A 6,908-nucleotide genomic window follows, 5' to 3' on the forward strand; every position below is an offset into this window, starting at 1 on the left:
AATTGTTTTTTATGTTGTTGTGTTCCCAACTCCCCAATCATACAATTCCCCAAAATGGTAGGCATATTGAGACAGTGAATCTGGCCACTTTCACTCATGCAGATCAAAGAACCGCTCTCATCAGCAGGAGTTCACAACTCACCAGGTAGATCAAGTCACCTATGTTCATCCTGGTGAAATGTAAGTCTTTTTTAGCAACAATGTTATAAAGAGAGACTATTCATTTCGTGGTCCGATCTTATACAAATTCTTTTTATAGCAACAGTATTATAAAGAGAGTGTAACACCCCAAATATATATTTTTTATTTTTTTTTGTAATTCCAGTATTTTATTTTTTATTAAGGGCATTTTTGGAATTTTGGAAGTCAAGTGTAGTTGCGGAATTTAATTTTTGGCGCTGAATTTATTCAATTCGGAAATTAATGACAGGAATTAATTTCATTTTGGGAAGGAAACGAATTTAATAGTATAAAGTGGAATAAGGAAAGGAATAAAATAAAGTTTATTTTATTTCCTTTTTAGTTTTTGTTTTATTATTATTTTTATTTTTATATAAAAAAAATTTAAAATCTTCTTCTTCAACCTCACCGCACGCCCCCTCCCCCCCGAGAAAACCTAGCCGTCGACGACAACTCAATTTTTTCGTCGAACCCGATGCCAACGAGCAGTCAGCAATTCGAAGCCCCCTCAGCGCGCTGGCTGGTCAGAGCAGATGCCTCGTCCGCTGTGTTCCACCGAGAGCCCAGATCCGAAGGCGTCCGCTGCATTCCGTCGAGAGCCACTCGATCTGTCTAGTTCCGCTACGAACCGTTCGTAGGCCGCCAACCCAGCCATCGATCTCCGTCGGTCACTGCCTCCATTCACTGCCGTTTGTCGGATTTTGGCTTGTGGTGAAGTTTTGGGTAAGATATGAGTCTTTTAGAATTTTTTTGAAGATTTTGGTTACTCGGTTGGTTTTGGCTAAAATTGTAAACACCCATTATGTTTGGGCCATAGATTCAAGCATTGAAGAAATTGTAAGGTCGAAGTGTTGTCAGGCATTGCGTAGGATTAAGTTGGGTTTGCAAATGGATTTGAGTTTGAAACTAATTTTGGACCAAGCAACATTTTGGTAAGTATATTAAACCTTGGAAGGATTGAATTAAAATGTTGTTGCTAGAATTTGTTTGAGGTTCTAACCATTATTATTGAATTGCTTAGATTAAGGCATTTATTTGAGAGACTGAAGACAATTTGGAACAAACTACACTTTGAGCTTTAGATTCAAGTTTTGGAGAAGTTTTGAATTTAGACGTGAAGACTTGAATTTGATCGCAACTCAGAATTTTTGGTGTTGTATCCTTTGAGGTGATTCTTGGTCAAAACCACTCTTATTGGGTAGTTGTGCTGGTAATTTGGGAAAGATTTAATGTTTAAAAATTGGGCATAAAGGTTAAGAGCAATTTTTGTCCATGTTCTAGAATCTCATTCAAAAGTTGTGGAAAGCTAGAAAGGAGTTTGTTCGCTTGACTTAACTTTTGGACTTTATTTGAGGTAAGTAATCTTACCACTGGAACTGTCCACGGGCCAGACTTTAGTTGTATGCTAGCATGGTAAATGTATGTTATGGTAAATTGTTAGCATGTTGATTGATAGTATAACCTGAATCAAAGTATGTTCTGGCACGAGTACTGAATTGTTTAAATGCACACCTAAGCATTTGATCGTTAGTATGTGATGGTTTGTGTTTTCTTATGTCGACGTCTGATCTGCTGGTGTTTAGGCATACTTATATGTTGTAGAATTTTGATGTAAGGTGTACATGAATGTTGTATAATATGTTGTTGAGGATTATGTGTATGTGATGGAGCCATGGTACCAAGGATTTCATGTATGCTTTAGAATTGTACGATGTTGATTCTTTGAACGTTGAGACTTTGTGAATATCCTCATTGATTAGTTAGATGCTTACCAGTTTTGTGTTTCCCTCGGGTTTCACTAGTTTGTGTTTCCTTCGCGATTCACCAGTTTGTGTTTCCTTCGGGATTCACCAGCTTTGTGTTTCCTTCGGGATTCACCAGTTTTGTGTTTCCTTCGGGATTCACCAGTTTGTGTTTCCTTCGGGATTCACCAGTTTTGTGTTTTCTCTGGGATTCACCAGTTTTGTGTTTCCTTCGGGATCCACCAGTTTTGTGGGCATACTTAACTACAATAGGATAGGACTCAGTCTCTTGTCTGTTTCATGTGTTTATGTGTCATATGCGGGTATCTAGAGGATATAGATGCCTAGCCTGACCCCAGTGGTGGGGCTACTTACTGAGTATTTCATACTCATTCTTTCTTATGTTGATGTTTCAGGTAAGTGTAGAGATGTACCGGCGATGGTGCAGCGAAATTCGTGATCGTGTCACTAGGACTAGTTTTTACGCTTCCGCATCATGAGATTTAGAGTTCTTTTCATGTTTCTCTTAATGTTTAGTTTTGATGCTTGAAACTTATTATTAAGAATTTTTTTTCATATGTATTTATTAACCTTTATGATTTATGGGTACCCTATTATTGTTTTTAACAATTGTATTTAATAAATGTCTTTTGAACTTCTCTTGTTTTAATTAACATTTATTTCAAATAACTGAGCGCCGTTTTAAATTCTTTGCATGCATTTATGTTAGTAACGGACTTACCTAAGTTCTAGGGTGTCGGGTCGTTACAGTTGGTATCAGAGCCCATGTTTTGGGTTCTGTAGACTGACTTATTATGTAAGTCTAGATAGTCCCTATGGCCCATGAACGGATTCCTCGTCATCGTCAAGTACGTCCTATCAATTACAAGTTTTATGATAGTTGTGCATTAAAATATTTGTTTAGCTTAAATGCACCAGTTATGTTCTAATGCTAGGTCAGTGACTCGTTAGAGGTTATTATAAGAGGATCATCAAGTACGACACTTCAAAAGGAGAAAAGTAAAATAGAGTAAATTATGAGGCCATTTGGTACTAGTTAATCTCATGGAAATTATGTTAGGAACGAACAAATATATACCGCAGTTCAGAGATCTTAAAGGTTGATGAAACTATGTAGAGTTATGACAGTTTAGAAATAAAGGTATGTATATGTTTAAGCCCCCGAATAAAATTGTTTTGACAAGAATTCATTAAGGACTAGTGTTATGTTTTGTGGTGCAATTGGAGACATTATAAATAAATTCCTTCACATGGAAAATTCTCGAAAATAAGGTTAAAAAAAAGTGTTTTATGGATATGAAGGACAAGAAGAAGAGACGATGGATTTATTAGAGGTTTTAAGATATTAAAAACCCAACATTTTGAGAAGAAATTTAGAAAGGATTCATAAGTCATAATCACTTGGATAATACTACGACTTGATGGAGTAGATAAAGTATACGTGATGATATGAAGAATTATTTGATCAATTAAAGGAAGCTAAAATAGTTGACATGACCTTGGACTTAAAGGGGATAAAGTAAGGTGTTATTTGTTTAGGTTGAGAGGATTATTTGTAGTATAGCTAGACGAAAAACCAGAAGCCTATATTGTTAGGTGAGAAGATCCAAGTTAGCGCAATTTTGAAGAGAAACAAAAGGAGTTTAAAAGTATGCAAATTGGCAAAGAAGAATTCTACAAGATGGAAATTCTTAGTGAGAGATAAGTGTGAATGAGATAAAAGTATCCAAGAAAGTTTACTCTCTTGGAAAGAGAGAAATTTAATGTGTTCGAAACTCCTAGTTAAGTATGGTTTGAAGGCTTGATAAGAGGGGTTACAAGGTATTGGTTTTGGTGTAAAAAAAGAATACCTCATTATCATGTGGAACTTTAGGATAATATGTGTTAGATGGAAAGATAGCTTAGGTAGGTGATTGGTATGGAACTTTGTTTTAACACAAGAATCTGTTACCGAAATAGAAGATTGAGAAAGGATAAGTTAAAAGGGAGTAACTAGTAACAGTAGATGTTCGAGAACTATTGATATGGTATGTTGAGGCTTCATTAGTTAAGACGTTAAACATTGAACTATAATGCAAATGTTGGGCATTAGTAATATTTAAGGGATTTTGACTTTGTGTGCAAGTGTTGGAAACATGAACTAGCAAGACCATTAATTTGATTGAGAAAAGAAAATAATCCAATTCGAGGAAGACAATAATGGTATATGCACGAAAGTAAGTAAGTTGGACCTTCCAATATAACTATTGGTATAAAGGTTAGACTTGGTAATAAAGTTGAGTTGATAGTAAGAAGTTACTAAAAGTGGGTTTGGAGCATTACAAGATAGTATGTATTCTCTTGCATGGGAAATGAGTTAACTATCTTTAGGAAATACGAGTAATCCAAGCTAGGACTTATGAATCAAGAAGGTTTTTTCGTAAAAACCGAATTCGGGGATTAATTATGGTTATTACGAGGTTATGAAAATGTGTTATCAATTGACTGGCGCTTTAGCATTCAGGGACTTCAAAACCTCATTTTTCAGAGGGAATTTTAGACTCATCCACAACAGAGTCTAAGTAATGATATGTGATTGTTTTAAAGCTAAAGAATAATATGAGGATTGGCTCAAGCCAGTTTTATAGCCCACGATAGTATAGAGCTTTATGATGAGTTTCTCATGAATGTAACGCTTAATTAGATGGAGTTATTCTCAGACATATAGACCCTAAGAAAGACATCACAGTTGGCGCTTCTAGGGTAGAAGCAGTTTTTAGTTGACCAGATTTATCCATAGTGCGAAGAGTGCAACTGTTGATTGATTATATTCATTGGACATAAAAATTTATCTGTAGTGCGAAGAGTGCAACTGTCGGTCTTTATTGGAATGACCAGCAGTTAACGGATGTTGGGTAATTTAATTAAAGAGTTTAATTATATATTCGAGTATCGTTAGAGCTTTAATCTATAGGTCTATAAGATCCCCTTTGTACCTCAATAGGGATTTAGTTGAGAATTATTTTTGGATTAATTTGAAGTGTTCAAATTAATTGAGGGAATTAATTATATATGATATAATTAATTAAATTAATTAGGTATGAGATATAATTAATATAATGTATTTAATACATTATAATATAAGGTAATATGAGAGGAATTTGAATATGATTCAAATACTAATTATATGAATGAGAATCATATAGGTGAATTTAATATAAATGTGATTTATATTGAATGTCATGTATTGTTGAGAGAAAATACATCTATAGGTTATATTGTATTTGATACAATATGTAACTATAGATTATGTGTTATATGGGATATTGTTGGATTTTATGTCCTAAAACTCGTAGTTTATAAATTAATAAACATATTATGTTTTGTTTTTCGATAAAGTTGTTATTGAAATTGTAATCTTGAATCTAATAAACTAAGGTCCTAAGGCTATTTAATGTAGTTTGAACTTTATGTAGTGACATAAATGTGGATCAAGTTCAAATATATAGTCAAAATGGTCTATAGTATATGAATAAGGTTGGGCGCCTTATTCTGAGGACACTATGAATGCGGCCCACTTTGTAGTTAGTACAAACGATGTGATCCTAAATCGTTCATATAGAGATATTGGAGTGGGGGCATCCTATGTAAATAGTTTACATAAGACTGAACCATGAAATAGTCACTTTTTACGTTCTAAATGTCATTTTATGTATAAAACTGACTATTTCATTACTTGATGACCTAGGTAACTTAATCTTAATCCTGAGCTAACTATGAACTCCTGTTCACTCAGAATTATCCTTAGATCTGCATAGGTGAGGGAAGCTCAATATCGCTGGCCCAATAAGCCTCTCATTTCAGGGGTAAGATCGGGTGGATAGTTAGGAACATAGGGTGCAAAATGGAATTCACTCCTACCTGTTATAGGGATAGTAGATAGGTTGTTCCCTTTCATACTGAATCTAGGTTTTGAACAAGGGGCCCCACCCTCTCATTGGCCCGAGAAGGATTCGGTTTATAGGTTGGATCTTAAACAATTGTTTATTAGAGGATCAGTGGAACATAAGGAACAAGATGTAGTCTTGGTGTAAAATGGTTTTTATGACCCAACCGAGATTACGAACAACTTGTGAAGGATTAGCTTACTAATCATGGTTATATCAAATGGACACAAATATATGTATAGTGAGGGGAGTGCAACTACGAGACTATAATGGAATGACATGTTAGTTAACGAATGTTGATTAGCTCCGTCTAAAGAGTTTAGCCAGCTAATCTCAGATCGTTGGAACCAATGATCTATAGGTCCATTAGGTTCCCCTACTAGCTCATATGGAATAAACTTAGAACAGTATGATAGAATGATTCGAATTGTTCGAATTAGGTGAAGAGAGAGAAACCGACAAGTATATGTGATATAGTTTTTTTCCTTTCTATTCAACTGTGAATGAAATATGAACTAACAGTGACATTTATTATGATTTTGGCATTGTTTTTTTTTCTTAAATTCTATTGTTAAAATTTGTAATTGTCACATTTTATGAACATTAATGTGGAAAAAGGGTCGTAAATATTTTTGATCAATAGAGTTTGAATTAGGTCTGTAAATTCTTGATTTCAGGGAGAGGACAGCAACCAAATTGAAGAAAAATTACTTACAGACCGGTTTTAGTCTCTATCACGAGAAGAGCTCCTAGACCCGACCGCCAGCCAGATCCGATTTGGTTTCGGAGAAGCCCGCTGCGCCAGCTGTTGAAAAGAATCTGGCCTGTTCGCCGACCGCGACCCGGTTCTCCACTCAAACTGCCTCGCACGTGCGGCTGGCTTCGCGCCTACCCGCCCAGATCCGACCCGCCGTCCGCGCGCTCTCGGCTGCCGCGACCCGCGCGTTCCGTCAACCCGACCCACCCCGCGCCTCGTTGACTGGGTCAGCGAGCGTTGACCAGCGATCCAGACGGTCTAGACCGATCTGTTTGACCTTGT

The 6,908-nt window shown here is 35.9% G+C and overlaps 1 long non-coding RNA gene across 1 annotated transcript; it reads left to right on the forward strand.

The window, feature by feature from the left end:
• The first annotated feature begins 599 nt into the window (after positions 1-599).
• Positions 600-1,299, forward strand: LOC120068310. Its single transcript, XR_005479150.1, has 3 exons — positions 600-903; positions 998-1,112; positions 1,202-1,299. It is a non-coding gene; the product is annotated as an uncharacterized LOC120068310 (long non-coding RNA).
• Positions 1,300-6,908: the final 5,609 nt, after the last annotated feature.

This window comes from Benincasa hispida, chromosome 12, assembly GCF_009727055.1.
Source record: "Benincasa hispida cultivar B227 chromosome 12, ASM972705v1, whole genome shotgun sequence".
Taxonomy (NCBI): Eukaryota; Viridiplantae; Streptophyta; class Magnoliopsida; order Cucurbitales; family Cucurbitaceae; genus Benincasa; species Benincasa hispida.